Source organism: Pinus tabuliformis, chromosome 9 (genome assembly GCF_031772625.1).
Source record: "Pinus tabuliformis cultivar Carrire ecotype Pingquan chromosome 9, CPIR1, whole genome shotgun sequence".
Classification (NCBI taxonomy): Eukaryota; Viridiplantae; Streptophyta; class Pinopsida; order Pinales; family Pinaceae; genus Pinus; species Pinus tabuliformis.
In genome coordinates, this window is record NC_142307.1 from 1406572261 (window position 1) to 1406595343 (window position 23083).

The window sequence follows — 23083 nt, forward strand, 5'->3', positions numbered from 1 at the left end:
CAATTTACTATTGCTTTCTCTTTTGCCTCTTGTATTTGCATCTATTTTTACCTAATAACCTAAATTGCATCTAAACAAAGAACCAATGCAATTTTTGTATGTGATAATGTGTAAGAAAATAGTGAGAAACATAGACATTTGCAAGTCTAGTGAATACTTGCCTGATCTCACATCTTAGCGGATTCGGCATTATTCAACACTTCATTTTCTCAATTGCTCAGTGTCTTTTGCAATTTTATATTTAACGTATCTCTTTTTTTGCATAATTGTTTAGGGATTTGTATTTTCTCATTTCACACTTTATGAACACAACAACTTTAGCAATAGTTTTAAAACATGTAGTAGTCATTGCATCTTATCAATTTACTATTGCCTTCTCTTTTACCTCTCATATTTGCATCTTATTTTCCCTGATAACCTAAATTACATCAGAACAAAGAACCAATGCAATTTTTGTAGGTCATAATGTGTAAGAAAATAGTGCCTCTAAATCTTTGTGTAATTCAAAATATGTTTATACAGCACATAGTTTATTAAATTTGCAGAAAACGAAGTATCAATTATCGATAATGGATGTGAAAAGAGTATATGAAGCAAAAAAGAAACGAAAATACCTAAATCTTGCATAACAGTCTTCACCTTCCACACCTATTAACGATGCAAAATCATTCATGACTCTAGGAAAGAGGATAAATCCTAGATTTCAAAAACTAGTTATTGGTGACTCAACAAGTCATTGAGATGAGGAAGATAATTTTCACAAATTCTTTCCAGACCATATGCATACAGTTCAAATATCCAATTCTAAAACTATTGTGAATAGAGAAAGCATTCAATAAGCTATAGATGTGGAAATTAATCCAAGTGGATATTGGTGGCCACCCACTTATTCCACCTAGATCTCCAGTCGGTTTCATTTATTTCCTTGTTTATTGTAGTATTTATTATTTTTAGCAGTTTTTCGAGTCCTAAACTTCCGGAGCAGTTTTGACCCCCTAAATGACGTTTTTTTTAGGTCCGCAGCAAGCTCGTAGCCATGGGAAGGTGTTTGTCGCAAATCATGTAGTACTCGAAGAGATATTTCCAATAAGGTATCGTACGCCCCAAACAGAGATATTATGACCAAGTTACGACCCTCAGAAGTTGGCTACCTAACTAATCGCAACAAGGCCCACAAACTCTTGCGTTCCATCTCTTGGGGTTAGGGTTTTAGTTTTTTAGGGTTTTCTCTTGTTGTTAAATAATAAATAAACCCTTGAGCCTCATTGTAACATAGTTCAGAGGCATGTAGCTACCACATATCTTCTCATAGATAAGCTACCATCACCTAAGCTAGTTTTATTTTCATTCTGTTTGTAAGGATATTTCAATTTTTGATATTAATGAAATGAAGTGTTATTTTTGTTGCATCTTTTTATTTATGGTTATTTTTGTAATTTGTTGCATTCCTATTTAAGTTTGGATCAGTGGTATCAAAGCAGTCTGCTCTTTCTCTGTTTTTCTTTGTATTTCCCCAACGAGGTCGGGATATAAAGAGTTAGGGCTTGAACTGGTTGAACCTTTGCAAGAACAACCTCACAAATCTCGACAACCTCCCATTCCGGAAGAGAAGAAAGACGAGGGGGAAGGAGATCCTTTCAAAATGTTTCTCGAAGAAGCCCTCGAGCGATAGAGGAATGCGATGATGGGAAACTTTTTACAGATCCTTGAATGGCTACCCAAGGGTGACACATCTTCTTCCATGGGCTACTCTAGAAGCGCCACCCCCTTTAAGGTACACATTAACTTTCACATCCCCATATTTGAATTTCAAATAGATGCAGACATCGTAGATAAATGGTTAAATCTGCTAGAAGTATATTTTTTCTGTTCATGATTTTTCTGGTTGGGAAAAGATTACTTTTTCACTTCTAAAAGCCACCCCCTAGGTTAAGGACTAGTGGGAAACCTACTATGAGAAGAAGGATGAAAGTACACCTTCACTATTTTCAGCTGCACCCACTTGGAATTCGTTCTGGGATTCCATCAAGGAGGAGTACTACCTTGTCGGGAGCTATGAGGATAAATACATAAAGTGTACTACGCTGAGGCAGGGAAGGGACCAAGACGTGCCAGTGTTTATTAATGTTTTCAATACCCTTCGCATGAAGTTGGGTATCAAGGATTCTGAGCAAAATTTGGTACTCAAGTACCGTGGCTGCCTACAAGGTACATCCAGGGCGAGATGGAGTTCCTCGACATCTCATCGCTCAGTACGACGTATCGATAGGTTGTCGACATTGAGAAAAAAGTTTAAATAGAAGAAGCGAAACTTTGGATATGCGAATCCAAAGTAAGGGAAGGGCACCCCCAAACTATAGAGAAAAGGAAAAATCCAAGGTAGGGCGACCTAGGACAGCCTGTCAAAGCCCCAAGCAAAGAAAAACACCACAAAGACAAATAAGGACACGAGAAAATGGTGTGAGTTCCATAAGGTCTCCACTTATAACACGAGTGAGTGTCAGGCCAAGCATCCAATGGTAGCTGAGCTGAAGGCTTCCAAATCATACACATGTTCCAACTCTCGGTCATAACCTAACAAGGGGAATGAAAAATGGAAGAAGATCATTGATGCGGAGCCCAATGCCACCATGGCCACCACCAAGATCTAGAAGAATGAGCCTGAAGATCTAGAGGAGGGGGAACGCATGTTCCACTCACAGTGTGGGTGAAGGGTTCTTCGTTGAATTTCATTGTCGAAAACAAGAGCCAAAACAACCTCATTTCAACAGAGGTCGTGAAGTCGATGGGCATACCGACTACAACACATCTATAGCTGTACACCATTGAGTGGCTTCACCAAGGACAAGATCTCTATGTCATCCAGCAATGTCACCTTCCCTACAGCATCAAGCACTTCATGGATGAGGTACTGTGTGATGTTTCTCCTCTCGAATTTTGTGATGTATTATTAGGAAAACCATACTTGTGGAAGCGACATGTTGTATGAGTCTAGACCTCACTCTATGATTATTACTTTGGGAAATTAGTTTTACAAGATACCGGAGGTAAACCCTCCTACCACCATCTCTTTGACCATTGCAAAGAAATGCAATAAGATCATTTCACAGACCAAGAAATTTGTGTTCCTTAAGATTAGCCCTCAAGGCAAGAAGAAGATAGTGGCCATGGCTACCAAACAGGGCTGCTCCACACAAAAATAGCAGATGGAGAAGGTCATGGAGGAGTACATGGACATTTTCTCGTCACCTACGGGGGTGCCTCTACACTGTCAGATTAAGCACTCCATCGATCTGATCCCGAGCGCACTGCTACCCAATCAACCGATCTATCGATGCTCTGTTCTGGAGAACGATGAGATCAAGAGGCAGATTTAGGCATTATTGCAGAAAGGAAACATCAGGCAAAGATCATCACCTTATGGTAGCCCGATTGTATTGGTACAAAAGAAGGATGAGACCTGGAGACTCTGTATTGAATATCGGATGCTGACAAGATCACTGTATGAAATAGGTACCCAATCCCATGGATTTATGACATTCTAGACCAACTCAAGGGGGGCCAAATATTTCAGGAAGATTGATTTGAAGTTTGGTTATCACCAGGTGCCTATTGAACCCTCTGATTTATGGAAGACTCCCTTCAAATCCAATGGTTGGTCATGCCTTTCGGGTTGACGAATGCCCCTGCAACCTTCATGAGATTGATGGATGACATATTGCGACCTTTCACCAATGCATTCGTGATGGTGTATTTAGATGACATATTGATCTTCAACTAGAGTTGGGAAGAGCACCTCCACCATATACGAGAGGTCCTCCAAACCCTGTGAACACATAAGCTGTGTGCCAATTTGGAGAAGTGCACTTTTAGCATGACCTAGGTTCAATATCTATGGTATATAATTGATGAGAAGGGTGTGCATTTGGACCCAGCCAAGATACAATTCATTCGCGATTGGCCAACCCCAACCACTCTAATAGAGCTCCGTAGCTTTCTAGGTATTTCCATTTTGTACCGCAAGTTAGTGTTTGGGTTCTCTCATATCACTCGGCCTTTAACTCAAGTCACCAAGGGCGAAGCGAAAGAAAATTTCTTATTGTCTAAAACCTAACATAAGGCATTCTCCGATTTGAAGCATCACCTCTGCTCTGCACCAGTTCTCATATTACTAGACTTGCAACAACCATTTGAGATTGAGACAGATGCCTCCAACCATGTTATTGGTGCAATTATTAGTCAGTGGGAGCATCCAGTGCCTTACCACAATGAGACACTTTCAAACACATTCCAAAAGTATCCCACCTATGACAAGGAAATGTATTCCATTGTCCAGGTCTTCCGTCAATGGAAGAATTACATTCTAGGGAAGGAAATTTTCATCCACACAGACCACCAACCCCTACAGTTCATACAAACACAAGGGAAGTTGCATAACGATCACAATCAGAAATGGTCCACATACTTGCAAAAATTCCATTTGAACATTAAGTACAAGAAGAGCAACACCAATAATGTTGTAGATTGCCTCATCCAACCACTAGTCATGGCGCTGATCACTATGCTCAACTCCTGTGGGCAGGAGACTTCAGGGTGGCTTCATCTTTAGAAGAGTGATCCAGAATTTGGCAGCACATACCAGACACTACTAGAAGGTAAGAAAGTTCCAAATTTTCACCTTCGGGATACACTATTATGCCACCTAGGACATATATGTGTTCCTTCAAGCGATTGTGCCAAAATGATAGGGGAGGCGCACTATAGTTGTGTCGCTGGACACTTCAGAGTAGAGAAAACAATGGTAGTACTATAGAAGTATTTTCATTGGCTGAACCTTTGTCAGGATGTTGGGAAGTACATTTGATCCTAAACTTCCGGTGCCATTGCCAAACCAACCATCAAGAAGTAAGGCCTATATATTCCTCTTCCTACTCCTAGTTGACCTTGGGAATCCATGGATTACATGTTGAGCCTTCCTTCTACTAAGCATGACAATTACTGTGTTTTTGTGGTTGTCAATAGATTCTCTAAGATGGCCATTATGGCAGCTTGCAAGAAGAGTATCACATCAGAGGCCATTGCTAAGCTCTTCTTTGAGCGATTGTGGTTACACTTTGGGATCCCATATTCCATTGTCTCAGATTAGGATAGAAAAATTCCTAAGTGCATTCTGTTAAAGTCTCTGGTCGATGTTGGATACCAAACTTACTAAGACACTGACTTTGCACCCCCAAACTAATGGCCAAACAAAGGTCGTCAACAGGATGATCATGCACATTTTGCGCATGTACAACTCGAAGAATCCACGCACATGGGATGAAATCCTCCCCATTGTCTAGCATAGATACAACATAGCTCTCCATAGCTTAACATACCACAACCCCTTTCAGGTAGGACTGGGATTTCAGCCATTATGTCCCATTGATGTGGCCATACCATTTGCAACCACTCAGACAGATTCGGCTCACGTCCATTCTGAAGCCAACAGGGCTAACAGATTCATTGAGCGCATTCAACACATCTGCCAACAGGTCCATGATATATTGGATAGAGTCAATACTAAGTACAAGCAGTGCCATGATTAGCATCAGGTGCCGCACAAGTTCCAGGTGGGCGACAAAGTTTGGCTACATTTGCAAAAGAAGTGCCTCGTTGGACCCCACTACAAGCTTCACCTGCTCCTCTATGGGCCATACACAATTATCAAGGCTGTAGGGGACAATTCCTTTGAGCTCAGAATTCCACCCTTCCTTGGTTTTCACCTGGTGTTTAATGTAGACCACCTTCGGCCATACTTTCCACCATTGTCGGACACATCCGACATTGCAGAGAAACTCACACCAACAAAGTTAAACCCATACTGCATGGAACATGCCACAAATGATCATATCATGGACATGAAGATCAATAACACTTTCCAATAGATGTTTTGGCTATATCAAGTTGTCAAATCATGCCAACTCCTTCATGAGAGCAAGTGGTTTACTAAGGACCAGATTCAACAGAAAATTCCCCACCTCATGGAGGCTTTGCATGTAATGGGGACCATTTCTTCCTAAGGAGGGAGGACTAATCCAGGTGGATATTTGTATCCACCCTCATATTCCACCTAGATCTCTAGTTGGTTTCATTAGTTTCCTTGTTTATTGCAGTATTTACTATTTTTAGTAGTTTTTTGCGTCCTGAACTTTGGGAGTAGTTTTGACCCCCTAATCGGTGTTTTTGTGAGGTTTGTAGCAAGTCCACAGATATATGAAAGGGATTGTTGAAAATCTTGTAGTACTTGGAGATATATTTCCAACAACGTATCATACATGCCAAACAAAGATAATATGACCAAGTTACGACCTTGGGAAGTTCGCTGCCTAACTAACCCCAACATGGCCCACAAACTCTTGGTGTTCCATCTCCTAAGGTTAGGGTTTTGGTTGTTTATGGTTTTCCCTTGTTTTTTAATATTAAATAGCCCCTTGAGCCTCATTGTAACATAGTTTAGAGACATCTAACTACCACATCTCTTCTTAGAGATAAGCTAACATCGCCCGAGCTAGTTTTATTTCCATTCTGTTTGTAAGAATATTTCAATATTTGATATTAATGAAATGAAGTGTTATTTTTGCTACATATATGTATTTATGGTTATTTCTGTAATTCATTGTGTTCCTGTTTATGTTCGTATCAGAAACTGATAGAAGTTAACCAACTAACCGGGTTGCTACTCATTTCGCAGAGAATTGGAAACTAATGGAGCAAATTGCAAAAGAGGACATTATTTTCGATGAACGTCCCATCACATTGAAAAATGAAAAATATGACAACACCAACAAAAAATTGAGAGTTACAAAGGTAAAGGTTGAAAATAAAAATTTTATTCATCAAGAAAATGTGGATATTGATCTGTTCGACATTGACACGTTGGGGCCCATGGTATTGCAACAATCTACCAATGATGCGATTACTCAAAATGTTACCAACTTGCTTGGATAAAATTAGATGCCAAAAAACAAATTAAAATAACTACAAGACATTGCAAATTCAGTTCCTTTATTAATGAATCCATGGGCAATACAGTCACCTTCATTGTCAAGTTATGTTGTTGCAACACCGCAAGCATTTGATAAGGCCGTGAATCTGCTTAATGCAGCAAATGCATATATCCTCGATAACATATGCCAAATCTTATAAATTATTGATGATGCGTAGAAAGAAAATTTCTATTTAACACATTTGCAAAAACAACTGATGATATTTATGAACTTGGCTAACATTAATCTTACAGGAGACAAGAAATTTGTTGACAATGAATTAGATACTTTTAAGAAAATGCTAGAATTACTCTTTGCTTTCGAAAATCAAAACCAATAACTACCAGATAATGAACGAGTGAAGCAATTGGAAGTTGGATGGGTGGAAAGGGTCACTACACTTGAGAATATCAATTCTGCATGTAGTGACCTATGCAAAAGGAGAGGTAGTGCATATCTTAGGGAAATAGATATTATAAAAGGTTTAGACAGTCTTCACATGCTGCAAGATTATGAGTTAATTTCAAACGACATGTTACAAACTCAATTGAAGGAGAGGAAACAAAAAATGGCAGCATAGATTGATAATATCACTAATTTTACTAAAGAACATATTGACACATGGCTAATTACTTTTTCCAAGCTCAATAAGCATAACACTAAGTCGGTTATTGAGTTGTTGGAAGAAACTAGGGAAATTGAAAAAGATATTTTCACTAAAAACATGAAAATGGAAGTCACAATTACCCCTCATAGAGACTAGATTAAAAAAATGGTGAACGTGTTTCTTCAATAAGTCATGGACTTGTAATACATGTTAAATATTTTTGTTTTATGACAACAAATGTCATTCAAGGAAGCAGAACTTCAATTTATGCTACAACAAATCCATCTACTTTACAATTTTCTTTGCACAATTCTGATTCTATTGAGAAATTATGTCTTTTAAGACTATGTTTTGAATATGATCTCTTACAAATATCAGATATGCCCACAGTCATTGACATTTTATTTTGACTATAATTCTTACTGAATTTGATTCTGTATCAATGTTATGATAATGTTTTCTATAACTTTTGAAAAATATAATGTTGCTTTAAAAGAAGTTGAGCATCCAACAATGGTTTCATATCTTAGACGTGTATCTTTTAATAATAAAATACTAGCACAATGGCTTTAGACCGGCACAAATTTCATTCCGCGGAATAATTAAATAATTAATTATGTTTTTGATACACTCTTTTAGCTCACAGTGAAATAACTCTCAATATTACAATTCTAATATTGTTAAGCTTCGTTTGCTAAATCTGTGTTATTTAGTTCCTTGTACAAAGTTCTCATTTTGCAGAGGTTACAATGAAAAGTTTCGTTGTGTAGAACAAGTTTATTCCGCATAGTGAAAGCTCTACATAAAGTAATATCGTATGACCACCGCCATTGACATTTTATTCTAAATACAATTCTTACTAAAATTGATTTTGTATCAATACTATGATAGGATTTTCTATAAATTTCCAAAAAAAACAAAAAATGCTTTCAGCGTTTCTATTATATTCAATGTTGTGTTGTTTCTTTAAACGAAATTGAACATTTGACAATGGTTTTGCATCTTAGACATATATCTCTTAATAATAGAATATTGGCACGTCTTCAGGCCTACATATATTTCATTCGGTGGAATAATTAATTAATTATGTTTCTGACACACCCTTTCTACCTATAAAAAGATAACTCTTTGTATTAGAGTTCTGATAATGTTGAGCTTAGTTTGCTAATTCTATGTTATTTATTTCCTTGTACAAAGTTCTCATTGTACATATTATTTCTAATCATGTTGACCAAAATTAGTTTTAAAGCCTATGTCTTGAATCTAAACATGCTCTCAACTAGTCGATATCTACATATTGAACTACAAGAACTATTTTCCATAAAGTACTTGACTGTATCAATTTTATGATAAACTTTTTTACTTGTATTTGAACACATGCTTTGAAACTTTGTTTTATATCTCATACTGCATTATTGACTAAGATAAAAAACAACATTTAACAATAATTTTGGATCTGAGACATAGATTGTTGGGTGTGTTATATATTCTTTCCATGAATAGGTGCATGTGCTATACGTCAAGTGCAATAGTTGGGCAGACCCAAGGATGGGGTGAAGACCCAAACATGGTGGGCATACCTACCCATGATTTTTTCCATGGGGTTTGCACATGGTTTTGGGCATAATGGTTTTCTGTCCATCATATTTTGTAGATCCAATCAAGGAAACTATGGTTATGTTATAATCCAGGGTTATTAGAATTGGGTTTATGAATGCTTCGGCATGTATATATATTTATTGTAACATTGAAAGGGAAATAATGAAAAATCAATTTGGTAGTCCTAGATTTGGGATCCAAAGTTCTCGCCAATATATATTTTTTTTGTTTTACAAATTTGCTTGCAGGTAATTTCTGTATAGGGTTAAAACCTACATATATCTCTTAAGAATATAATTACTAACTATAATTCATTTGAGTTAAGATTTGATTCTGCCATTACAATTTTTAATCAATTAATGAGCTTCATTTAGTAATTTTGTGTTATTTGATACTGCTTGGTTCCCTGTACATAACTGTGATTGTCCAAAGGTTATAATGAAACACTTTTCTCTGCAGAAAAATATTTATCAGACAATAAAACATTTGTACAAGGACTTCCCTACTTAAAAAATTATAAATCTAAGAATCATAGATATAAATTAAACTAAATCAAGTTTGTAACAAATTCAAAATTATTTAATAACAAGTTCTATTAACAACTCTATGCAAATAGACTACCAAAATATGCATTATTTATTACTAACAATATGTGCAAAAGTTCATAATGAAGAACTTTTTATGGTATGGTATATTAACTTTGAACTTTTCCATGCTCGACTTCCACGCTCAAATAAATCGTTTAGTTCCAACTACAAATCTGCGCAACGATGTGAAAATTGAACTCACCAACAACACCTATTAATAATTTAATACTAAAATATTAGCAATAGAAGCCTTTAGCGTGAAGCTACAAAGATGCAAACAATGAAAACATATTTAGAACTAAAATAAAACGAAAACGGACTACAGAGATATGCATTATTTATATCTAAAACATTAGCAATCATATTAACAACAATATCTTTTAATGTGAAGTGTGGAATTCCACACAATAAAATTTCTTTGTACAATGGACTTGCTTCGCACTTCCGCACAAGAGCATGAACAAAGATACGTCAACCGAATCTATTTATCATTTATTTCCACTATGCAGAAATCTTCACGTAAAGAGAATCAATTAAATAGGGTTGATATGCATTATTTACAATTAAAATATTATCAATAATATAAGCATAAATAATGCTATTCCGAATTGAAAATATGGATTATGTTCTAATACTAAAATATTAGCAATAAAACCCTTTAATACACACTGTAGATAAAAACACAAAATCTTGAAATCTTCTTCCGCACAATGAACTTTCTCTGCAATTCACTAAACAAAACTTTTGCTCAATGAAATGCGTTTTTTGTACATTTTTTTTCTAGTATGCACAACCTTTATTCAATTGAATATCGTACGCAATAACCAGCTCATGTTCCTACTGGAATTTATATCGCTTCTATTTCTTCCATCTGAGAGAGAATAATTGAAACTACATGCAGTAATGCGCTTCTCTGGTAACCGCTCTCTCTCATGGCCAAATTATTATGATCATTAGTGAAAGATATGTGTGCAGAACATATGAAGAAAAAAGTGTTGCGCAGCCAAATGAATGTGTGGAAGGATTTGTACAAGGTTTATTATTTAATAGTAAAAATACAATTCTCTTTTCTAATTATCATTTAAGAACATTTTTTCGCAACCATGGAACTAGCTGTGTAGAATAATCGAAGCACGTTATTGGGTACATAAATAATTGTATGGGTGATGTTATGCAAAGATGATTGTGCGTGTGTGAATCTTATGTGACTTAGGCGTTATTGACTGTGGAAGTAGTTGTGCGAAGGTGGTTGTGTGTACTTATTTTATTATTAACATATTTTGCGGAATGTCGAAGTGCAAACAATGAAAGCTTGAGATATTTTTGCATACCTACAACAAGTAAATATTATTTTTCTATTTTAAAAATGGTGGATTTATCTTTTTCTTGCAAGCATCAACTCCAAAAAGATTATTGTGCAAACAAAAGTTCAATGTGAGGAGGTTCGCATAATGAGCTGAACTTTCACACATTGAACTTCCCTCTGCACAATAATCTTCCTTCCCTGCTACCGGCTTACACGAAATTTGAAATGAAATTTTGCATAAGAGAGCATTACTTTGATTAAATACCATATCCATATTCATGTGTCAATCAATCTATCTGGAGGTTGTTGTGAGTGAGAGTGAAAATGATGGCTCATTATGGGGAATCTGTGTAATGAATTTCTTCCGCAGTGAATTATTTGTATTATCAAATAATTCAACCCTGACTTTAATTTTATCTGTTTTTAGCAATATCTTGTCTTTTAGCAATAAATAGCTTCATTTTATTTTATTTTAATTAATACAGATAATAATTATGAACAAAAATCCCCAAGGGTTAGTTTAGTTGGTCGATTTCCCGTTGCTAAGTACCTCGCTAGTTGGGAGGTCATGGGGCCAAATCTCCTCGACACCCTTGGGGTTAGGCCCTACTTGTTTGGTTGATGGGTAGATCCCTTCAAGTTGATCTTCTTGCATTTTTCTCGTTGATGTAGCAGCCACCCAATGTCCGTGAACCACCATTAAAAATAAAAAATTATGAAAAAAAGTAGATTAATAACGAATAAACGACAAAATCTAGAGTTATGTGAATGAAGCTTTGCATTACCGAAATAAGATGTTGGAAAGTGACTTTCGTTGTTTGCAAAAGCAGTAATAACGACACATTGCAAATGGAAAATAATAAGAATGAAATGCAAACTCAACATTAATGATTCACCTTTTCCTATTTCCAGTTCGCATTTCATTGTTTCTTAGTTGACTATCTGTTGCGAAGAACTGTAGATGCTCTGCATCTCCGCACAATGAGTTCCTTTCATAGTATTACGAATTATTGGTATTTGTTTAGTAATGCAAAACTTTTGTTTCATTTATTTTTAACAAGGTGTTATCTTTAGCTTCTTCTGTAAAATGGACTTTTTAATTATTATCTAGGAACATTTTCCATGACCATGGAAGTCACTGTTCGAAAGGAGCTATGTGGATAATTGAATGGGCATTATTGAGTGGGGAAGTAGTTGTATGGACGAAGTTGTGTGGAGCTTCCAATGTCAATGACTAAAAGCATTATGGAGTGCGGAAGTAGTTATGTGGAGGGAAAATTATTCTCGAATAAGAATGGATTTAATAACAAATAAACGACAAAACAACTAGGTGTGCGGAGAAAGCTACGCAAAAGCGAAAGACATAATGACATATTGCAAATGCAAGAAACATTGTCAAATAATGATGAAATACAAACCCCACGCTAACAATGAAATGCACAATTAACAATAGAGACAAAGACTATGCTACATCACAACTATTCCCCTTATTTCAAATATTCAAGAAAAAATATATAGTATAAATATGTTATAATTATATTTATATAATTTTTTTTTAATTTAGTTAAAAATTTAGAAAAACTATTAAAATAATAAATATCAATAGAATAATTTGAATACACTAATTTTGAAAAGACTACATCTGCTATTTAAAAGTCGCAATTTGATGTAAAATAAAATAACTAAATTTGGGTAAATAATGGCAATTTTTTTTCGAGGCAATATAGCATTTATAATTCTTCTTTAAAAAAAAGTTATATAATTCTTCTTAAAAAAGTGGGTGAAAATCACGTGTTCATATATTTTCAACCGTGGTATAACAACTTTAAATCATAGTAAAGAATGAATATCACAATAAATGGGGAGGCTAAAAATTAAGAGGTTAATATTTCTTCATAATATCTGAAAGACTAATTTTTAATATTTCTTCATAATATCTGAAAGACTATAATTTTTATAAACTGATATTGATATTTTTTAACTTTTTTTTCTATATTTTTAATAAATCATGGGTCACACTTAGAATAATGAATCAAGAAAACAATACTGTGAAAAATAATAACTTGTTAATTAGTTATATATCAGAGGTAAACTTCCACTTTTATAAGATGTCTCTAGATATTATTATACTTTGTAATTAAGAAAACCAAACCACATTAAAAACAATTTAAACTTATATATATATATATATATATATATATATATTTATAAAATATCAATATATTATTTAATTATAATTATATATATATATAAACATTTATGGAATTAAAAAAAATTAAATCTATATTCTTGAATGGAAATTAATAGTGACAATAATAATAATGAATGGAATTATTATTATTATTATTATTATCTAATTTTAAAGTTACGGTTAAGCCAGACACCAAATTAGTGTATAAGGCTCCTTGTCTGTGAGACAAGGGACGGACCCACTTCCACACAACGATTTGACTGCTCAATCTACGAAAAGATACATACTCTACCCATCTGATTTTGAACATATAACCTCTTAAAAGGAAACACATATTCTTAATCATTAAACCCATTTAAACACCCACCATTACCAATATCTAAAAAATGGAAAAAAATATTCCAACAACAACCTTGTGTCACTCAATCATTCGTTAAATTCTGCACAAATAATACTCTATCTAAATTACAAAAACTCCGCGATTCAATATTCCTTTTGAGGCACACCCACGAACGACTCTCTGCTCTGCTGGCCGGAACATACGCGAATGGGTCCCACGTGGCTAAGAGTTGGCTACAGATCAATCACATGAAGATCAGCTCTGCTGACACATGCACACACCGTGATTACCGTTACATTTAATGTCATCGTCACTTTACATGCTACAAAAGGACCCCACCTTCTCTCTTCTTCAGAGTTGTTGGCGAAGATGGCGACCTGTTTATCCAACGGATAGATTCATGTGACCGTTAAACACCCCACTTTTGAGGTTGCCATGTGTTCAATGGTATGCTCATTTTCCTTTCATGGAATTGGGTCAAGGTATGTTGAGATTGATTAGCCAAACCCTTCCCCCTCTATATTCTCAACTCGACAAGGCCCCTTCAACTTTGGTAACATCAGCTTGTTTCCCTTACTTGCCTAGGGGGAAATTTGGCCCATGGGAGTTTAATGTATATTGCTTTTGGGTGGCTTGTACCATTGAGGAAGGGAACATGTTTGTGTATAGGGCGCCACATTAAGATATCATTGTCCTATGTGTTGTTTGACCACATATGTCTTGCCATTACATGTTTGTTTGTCTTTATCATTGTGCTATGTGTAGTTTGACCACATATTCCCTACCATTACATGTTTGCTTGTCCTTTTGATGGAAAGAGACTTGATTTGCATTTGAAATCAATAAAGTATATTCCTCTGTCTATGGGAGATCACATGAAAAAAGACATGATTCCAAAGTGAGGGCTCTAGAATGTGGGCCATTATTCCAAGTTTGATGCGAGAGCATAAGAAAATTATGCAATGTCAATTTCAAAGCTATCCCATTTTTATATGATGATACTATCATAAACCTTCTTCTATTATATTATTAATAGTTGTTTATTATTTAGAAAAAAAGTAAAGTGGTTGGGTCACTTTGTTAAGTATCTTCAATGATATTTGTGTTTTTTTCATTTTAATTATGTAATTTTATTTTATTGGCCATTGAAATTGTGTACAAGTTAGGTGTAACTTTATAAATTAAATGTATTTATGTATGACTATTTAATCAAAACATTTGCAACGAGAATGGTTTGACATTATTTTGTACAAGTTAGGTGTAACTTTATAAATGAAATGTATTTATGTATGACTATTTAATCCAAGCATTTGCAATTGCATCTAGAATGGTTTGACATTGTTTTTTTACAGGGGAAATTTATTAGGTAAAGGGAAGTAATGACTTAAAATTTAAGGTTGTTTATTTGAATTTTCTTACATGAAAGATATAATAAGCCCATTTTATTTTTATTAATTATATAATGTTAAAGTTTTTATTTTGGTTATTCATTTGCAATTACAAAGATGATAAATATGGGTAACATGGGGTGTGGGGTTGTTCATTAAATGAGTTATTTCAAGTTTTCCATGTAATATGTGGATTTGTCAATTAGTTAAATTCTTATTGAAAAAAATTTAAGAAATTTATTATTTTGATTGTTTTCTAGTTTTCTGGATATTGCATAAAAGTAATGTGAGTAATGTCCTCAACGTTGAGATGAATATTAGCATTTCGGTAGTCCTAAAGGCTCACAATAAAAGTCACATATTGAAATTAATACATATTTAATTGAAACATGGTAGAATTAAATGTCAACATAACTTTGCAATATTTTATTTATTGGTTCTTTGATTTGAGCTATCCATCTTTGTCTTGATGATAAACCAGAGTAAGTGGTTCGAAATGCATCGACGAAAAAGACTATATTTGATTGATGCATAAGAAACTCAACATATGATTATGAATCGCAGAGGCCTACATTCAGAGATGACCATTTCTCTCATGCCTTATCACATTCATAGACCACATGCACAAGTCTCTGAATCACATAACCATCAACATTCTTGAAAGGACCAAATAACAAAGAAAAGACCACTTCTTCATCCATAAGAGCAACATTTATATAAAATTGATGGCCTCCAAGAAGTTCAACTATCATGAACTCATTGCAGCTTCAGAACCCAACTATTAATGTAGTTAGGTATCAAAATCCATGTTGCCATTTTGACTAATCAAGTGTTAGTTTCAATATATGTGTCAGACCAGGAGGTAACTCCTCAAATGTAATCATGTTATTCATTTAGGTTGTTCATTATTATATACAATAGGGAGTGACTGTTTAGTTCATCTCTCGATGACTCTCCATTTTCTCTATTATTTATTTACACTAATTACAGTTGTTCACCTAATCCCTATGATTAGGTGTCAACATTCCCCCCCCTAATCTGAAGGGATGTTGGTGAGTCCAGGCATCGTTCTGAATCTTTCAAGCTTTTCTCTTCCAAACGCTTTGATGAAGATGTCTGCAATCTGCTCATTAGTGGAACAATGGAAAATATGGATTGTTTTGGCCTCAACATGATGTCGAATGAGATGATATTTTGTATTGATGTGCTTCGTTCGGTCATGGAACTTTGGGTTCTTGTCCAACTTTATTGCCGAGGTATTGTCAATCATGAGTGGAGTCGATTGTACTTGTTTTACCTACAAATCTTCTAGAATTTTCTTGAGCTGCACAATTTCTTTTGTTGCCTCAGCTGCTGCCACATATTTTGCCTTTGTTGTGGGATCTGTTGGCACTGATTGTTTGCGTGATCTCCAAGAGACAACTCCTGATCCAAGACTCATAGCATAACCCGAAGTAGATACCCCAGTTTCTTTGTCTCCATCAAAGTCTGAATCAGAGTATCCAATCAAGCTGAAGTCGCCCACCTGTGTATACTTGATTCCAAAGTCTTGAGTTCCCTTCAAGTACTTTAGAAATCTTTTTGCAACAGACCAATGTCCCTCACAATGCTTTTGCATAAACCTGGAGAGGATTTCAACAACAAACAAATGTATGTTCTAGTAGTAGTTAGGTAGTTGAAACTTCCTACAAGCTGTCTATACTTTGTTGCATCCTCAAATTCTTTTCCTTCAATAGATGTGAGCTTTAAGTTTTGTTCCATTGGAGTAGTCAGAGGATTGCATTCGGTCATGCCAAACCTATTCAATGTACTTCTTTTGAGAAAGGAATATGGACTTCGGATGTTAAGTTACTTCAATACCAAGATAGTAATGAACATAGCCCAAATTAGTCATTTCAAAACCTTTCCTCAATTCCTTCTTTATGTATGCAATGTAGCTCTCATTGTTCCCTGTCATCAAAATATCATCTACATATACCACAAGATATACAATTGTTTTTCCAACCTTCTTGAAAAACAAAGTTGCATCATCAAGATCATAATGTTTGAAATTGAGTTTCAGAAGATGCTCAGTTAGCTTTTCATACCAATCTCACGGTGCTTGTTTGAGGCCATACAAGGATTTCACAAGTTTGCATACTTTATGTTCATGTCCTTTTATAGCAAATCCTTCAAGCTGGGACATAAAAACGTCCTCTTTTAGATCTCCATTCAAGAAAGTAGTTTTTACATCCATTTGATGGACTTTCCAACCGTTCTGAGCTGCTAGTGCAAAGGGTGTCCGGATGGTAGCCCATTTTGCTGCGGGGGCAAAAGTCTCCTCATAATCGACCCAAAACCTTTTGCCACAAGCCTGGCTTTGTGCTTTTCAAGTGAGCCATCAGCTTTATACTTGTTCTTGTAGACCCACTTGCAGCCAATTGGTTTGGTTCCCAATGGAGGATCAACCAGCTTCCAAATGCCATTCTTTATCAAGGCATCATACTCCTTTTGCATTGCTTCTTTCCATTCATCATGAGAAGCAACTTCTTTGAAGGAAGTTGGTTCAAAATCTGTAGACAAATTCAATTCACAATCATAAGAAACATCCATATCAATAGGTGAATCAGAGTCATCTACATCACCTCCATTTTGCCGGGTTGAATTTCTAGTTCCTGTCTTTCCAACCTCATCAGGATGAACATTTTCAAGTGTCTTTGTCAACCACTTTGGGGGACCTTTCTAAGATGGTCCAAACTGCTCCGTTGATTGAGTTGGGAATGAATCAAGATCGAGTTTCCCAATTCTGTCAATCACATCACTCAAAGTATCATCCGTTGTTGGAGTTTCATGTGGGGGAGAGAGTGCTTCAGAAGAAGATTCCACAGGTTGATCTAGTATAGGAATCCCCCCTTCAAGATGTGGAATCTTATTATCAAATTCTTGAAATGATTTTTCATTTGCGAATCTATCCAAGCAATCAAGTTGTCGCTCAACAACATTGTCAGTTTTGGATGATTCAAAAAAGATTACATCTCTAGATAAAACAGCTTTTTATTGAATTTATCATAGAGATAATATGCTTTGGAGGTGTTTGAATACCCGAGGAAGATATGTTGGCATTATGAGACAAGTGTTGTCCTTGATGGCAAATCACACAGATGATAAATTATAGTGCAGCAAAGTTATTTTCAAAGTTCGCGCACTTTCATGAAGATAAAAGTTTCTTTCATGTAGAGAAAAGTTCATGCACTTTCATGAAGATAAAAGTTTCTTTCATGTAGAGAAAATTTCACGCACTTTCATGAAGATAAAAGTTTCTTTCATGTAGAGAAAAGTTCACGCACTTTCATGTAGAGAAAAGTTTCTTTCATGTAGAGAAAAGTTCACGCACTTTCATGCAGAGAAAAGTTCACGCACTTTCATGCAGAGAAAAGTTCCCTTCATGCAAGAGAAAAGTTCACGCACTTTCATGATTGGTTCATGGTATCAGTCCAACAGTTTTTGATCCTATGGTTTTGGTCCGTGGTATTGCATCCAAAAGTGTTGATCCGAAGTATTGGGTCCGTGGTACTGTGTTATTATGGTTTTGGACCGTGGTATTGTGAAATGCCTAAGACTATAAAAGAGGAAGGAGATCATTTGGCAAAGCATCATATGAATTATTGAATATCTGATAAAGTGCTAGATCTGGAATACTGTGATTGGGTTATGGTGCAAATCTGGATCTGAGCTAAAGAGGGATCTCACCGGTTGATGGAGAACAAGATCTAAGGATAGATCGGGATCAAATGGTTTGAAATGAACTATCTCTATATAGTTGATTATGCTTATTCTAGATCTGTATACTAATGCTTGTAATGATCTGAACTGGGTATAACTTAAGTTTGAAATCGTTGCAAGTCATGATTGAATATTTATAGATTTATACACGGGTTGGCTTTGGTGAAAGCGCGTATGTACGCAGGTTTGGTTCATTGTAGGTGGTTCAGGTTGTTGATGTGTTCTGATGCCTGTTTAATGGTGTCAGTATTCTACATATTCAGTTTGATTGATTGTGTTGATGGATGAGATCTAGTAATGGATCAGGATCATAATGACTCATATTTATGTGATCTAATGGACTAGATCGGGTTGCTAACACACATATTATCCTTGTATATGTATTGATCTGGTGTTTGGATGATTCAGAAGATTGATTGATTATGTGCTTCAATGATATTAATGGGTCCAGTATGAAAATTGGATGAAACGTGGCCTTTCAGATTATGAGTTGTGCTTCAGGAGTATCCAGTATGAAAATGTATGAAACGTGGTACCTGGAGGAGAGAAGATTGTAGGCCGGCGCCTACGTACTAGTATCTTAGCTAGTACAAGAGCTAAGGGGGTGGTAGCTCCCTTCCAGTAGCAGTTGAAAACTTTGGAGCATTGTAGCAGGTAGCAGCCCACGTACTAGTAAATGGATCAGCTAATACAAGAACTATGGGGGTTGTAGCTCCCTTCCAGGAGAGACTGGAGAACGAGAGAGGGTTGTAGCTCTCTACAGGTAGTAGCCTGCATACTGGTAAAGGATTGCACTAGTACAGAACTTTTATAAAAGGATTTTCTTATTAAGAAGAAGATTGAGATGACTTGCAGCAGGTGGTTTTCTCCCACATTGGGTTTCCACCTTATATCATGGTGTTCATGTGTGTGGCTTATGTGTGATGATCTGTTCTATTTTACTGCACCTGTTTACTGTTAATATGGTTAATAATGTTCTAATGCACTCATTGAAGATCAATTAATTGAATCATAAGTTTACTGAATATACGCGGGTATTCTTAACTGAAGTAGCTTATATGAATCAGAGTATGGAAATGAAAAAGTTTTATTGACTTAATAATACTGATTCACCCCCCGCCCTCTCAGTATTATTTCCAACAAAATACACTTTCGACTTCTTGCACCAAGTTTGTTTCTATGTACCTTTGGTATCAAGTCATAACATGTGGAACCAAAGACCCTAAGATGCTTTACCGAAGGAATGTGCCCATACCACATTTCATAAGGAGTCTTGTTTCCAATAGCATTAGATGGACATCTATTCTTTATATATACAACACATAGAACTGCATCAACCCAAAACATCATTTTTACATTTTTGAAAAACATCATGGAGCGTACCATATTTAAGATTTTCCTATTCATTCTTTCAGCTACTTCATTCTGTTGGGGATTATAAGGCACTATTGTTTGATGTTTGATCCCATGTTGGTGAAGATAGTTTCCAAATTAATTTTAAGTGTATTCTTTTCCATTATCAGTGCGAATAGAGCCAATATGAGATTGTGCATCATTTTCAATCCATGTATGAAAGTTCTTGAATGTTTGAAAAGCATCAGCTTTTTTCTTCAATAAATAAACCCAACACATTCTGGTGTAGTCATCAATAAATGTCATCATATATTTATTTCCATTTACAGAAGGAATAGGCATTGGACCACATAAATCTGAATGAATGAGTTCAAGTTTTCTATGTGCTCTGGAATGTGAATCATGAAAACATTGTTTTCTATGCTTTCCTAGAATGCAAGCATCACATTGCTTAAGTTTCCTAGGAATTGTAAGCAAACCAGTAACACCATTTTTCTTCAACAAGCGAAGGTTGTCATAGTTCAAGTGTCCAAATCTAGCATGCCATAATAAACTTGATGGAAATTTACCTTCTTCATAATGAGAATTGTATGAGAAATTTTGTGCGCGAGCAGAGGTACCTTACAGCTTGAGAAGCCTTTCTTCTTCTATCCCCATCATGACAAGTGAGTGGTCTGATGCTTTTCTCACCTCAAGCTTGCCATCAAACATATGAATGGAGTGTCCTTGTTGGCGGATGTGGACCAGGGAGAACAAGTTTCTCCTCAGCTGTGGGAGATATAAAACATGATGCAGAAGAAAGTCTAGAAGACCAGGCAATTTAAGCCTGATTGTACCAAGCCCTGATGGCTTGAGTTTTGATTTGTCTACAAAGTATACTGCTCCATCAACATTGTCAGTAAATTCTTCAAAAAAATCTCTTCTAAAAGTCATATGGCAAGTTGCTCCTAAATCAAGCAACCAATTATTTTTCCAAGAAACAAGTGAAGCATTAAATAATTCTTCATTTACTCCAATATTACAGTGTGCCACAACATAGTGAGCGGATTCAGGTGCTATACCTTTCTCTTTGTCATTAGTTTTATCTTTGGGTCGGTTTATTTCATGCTCAATTCTGTCCCAAGGCAACTTGCATGTGGATGCATCATGTGATCCATATCTTTTGTAGCGTATGCAGTGAAAATATAACTTTTCTCCTTGAGAATGTCTGCCCCCCTTGCCTCTGAAATTTCTTCCTCTTCCTCTTCGACCACCTCTTCCTCTCGAAGAATTTTGAGCAAGATTCTTCTCTCTATGTGCAAGGCACATAGCCTCTTCAAAAGACTGAGGAGTTGTCTTCTTCCCAAAAGCTTTCTCTCTTTCAACAATTTTTTTCACAAGGGAGTCAAAGGTAATATCTTTGAGGTTTCCATTTGCTTTCAATGACTCAAGATAATTTGAGTAAGAGGGATAAAGTGCCTTGAGAAAATCTATTAGAGGAATGTCCAGTTCAACATTAGTGACTTTGATATCATGCATAGTATATTTTAATTCTGGTGCAAGAGCAATAGGATCATCATTTTGTAATTCAAGGGTGAACAATTTAATCATGAGTTGAACAACTTCAAGTGCAGAGTGTGAGTCATAGAGTTCCTTCCTTTTTTGTAAGGCTTCGAAAGCATTTGAAAATGGTGAAATATGGCGACTCACCTCTTCATTTACTGATGCTGCAATTAGTGCATAAGCCTTGTTGCTCTTATTTTCCCAAATGGCAAATTCCTTGTCTGGGGTAGGTTGTTCTGGCTCTTTGTCTCTGTTTCCAACACACACTCCTTTCCACAACTAATTAAAAATGAGAGTGTTTTGGATTTTCTGAGACCACTCAGGATAGTTCTCCTTCCCATTGAGAACCACTCCCACAACATATATCAATGAGTTCATTTTAAAAATGTGTATTGTGTAAAAAAAATTGCTCTTCTACTAGTAAAAAAAATGATGCAGGAGGTTGACGAAAATGAGGTGGTAGTTTGTAATTCGACTACTGGTTAACTTTGTAACCAATCAGTTGTGCTTAAATCCAATTCTGTACGTGGATTTTCCCCCTGAGGGTTCCGCTTATCTGACCAATCAATTTCGTTCCCTTGTTGAATTCTCCTTTTATCAAGTGCTTCAATCTACGTCATTGATCTCACTTCTCCAGATCCAATGGATATCGCATCGTCCGCTCACCAACTAACCCGAACGATCTCCACTGTCAATGTGACCCGTCCAATCGAACGGTTGTCGCGCAATCTCGCATGAAATCTTGCACGACCGATATCAGGTCAAGAGCGCACGAGAAAAGTGGTTTTCCTGTGCTACGTGTCGCCCGCTAAGGTTAATCGCATGAATTTTAGGAATACCGTTTATAGCCTTTAGGGCACGCGAGATACCGCTTCCCACTTATCAATACCACCCATGTGCTTAATTCATACTTTTAATAAAGGCGCTTAAGGAAAGGTTTAGCGCTTAAACTCAATATTAATGCTTAACACTAATTGACTGTGATTTATAAATTAAATGTATGAACACATAAAAATACCCGATTAGGGTCCAGAACGCTGATACAGAGTCATAAGAGAATTTCGTTCATTGCACCCATGTTTAACACTATGAAACCAAGAGAGTGATGAAACCATGAGAGTGATACCTCAACTGCGCTTGTGGATCAGTTGCCTCGCATAACCAGTCGAACGTCTGCAGTAGTTGCCAGAGAGGGGCAGCAGTTGCCAGAGAGGGGAAAACCTGCAGAGCAGTTATCAAATTCTTGAGAGGGGCACATGCAAGAGGTCAGTTATGAAAAATAGGCAGAACATAGGCAGAAGGGAATTACAGAGTAGAGAGGGAAGCCAAAAATGGCGTTGGCTTTGATACCATGTCAGACCAAGAGGTAAATCCTCAAATGTA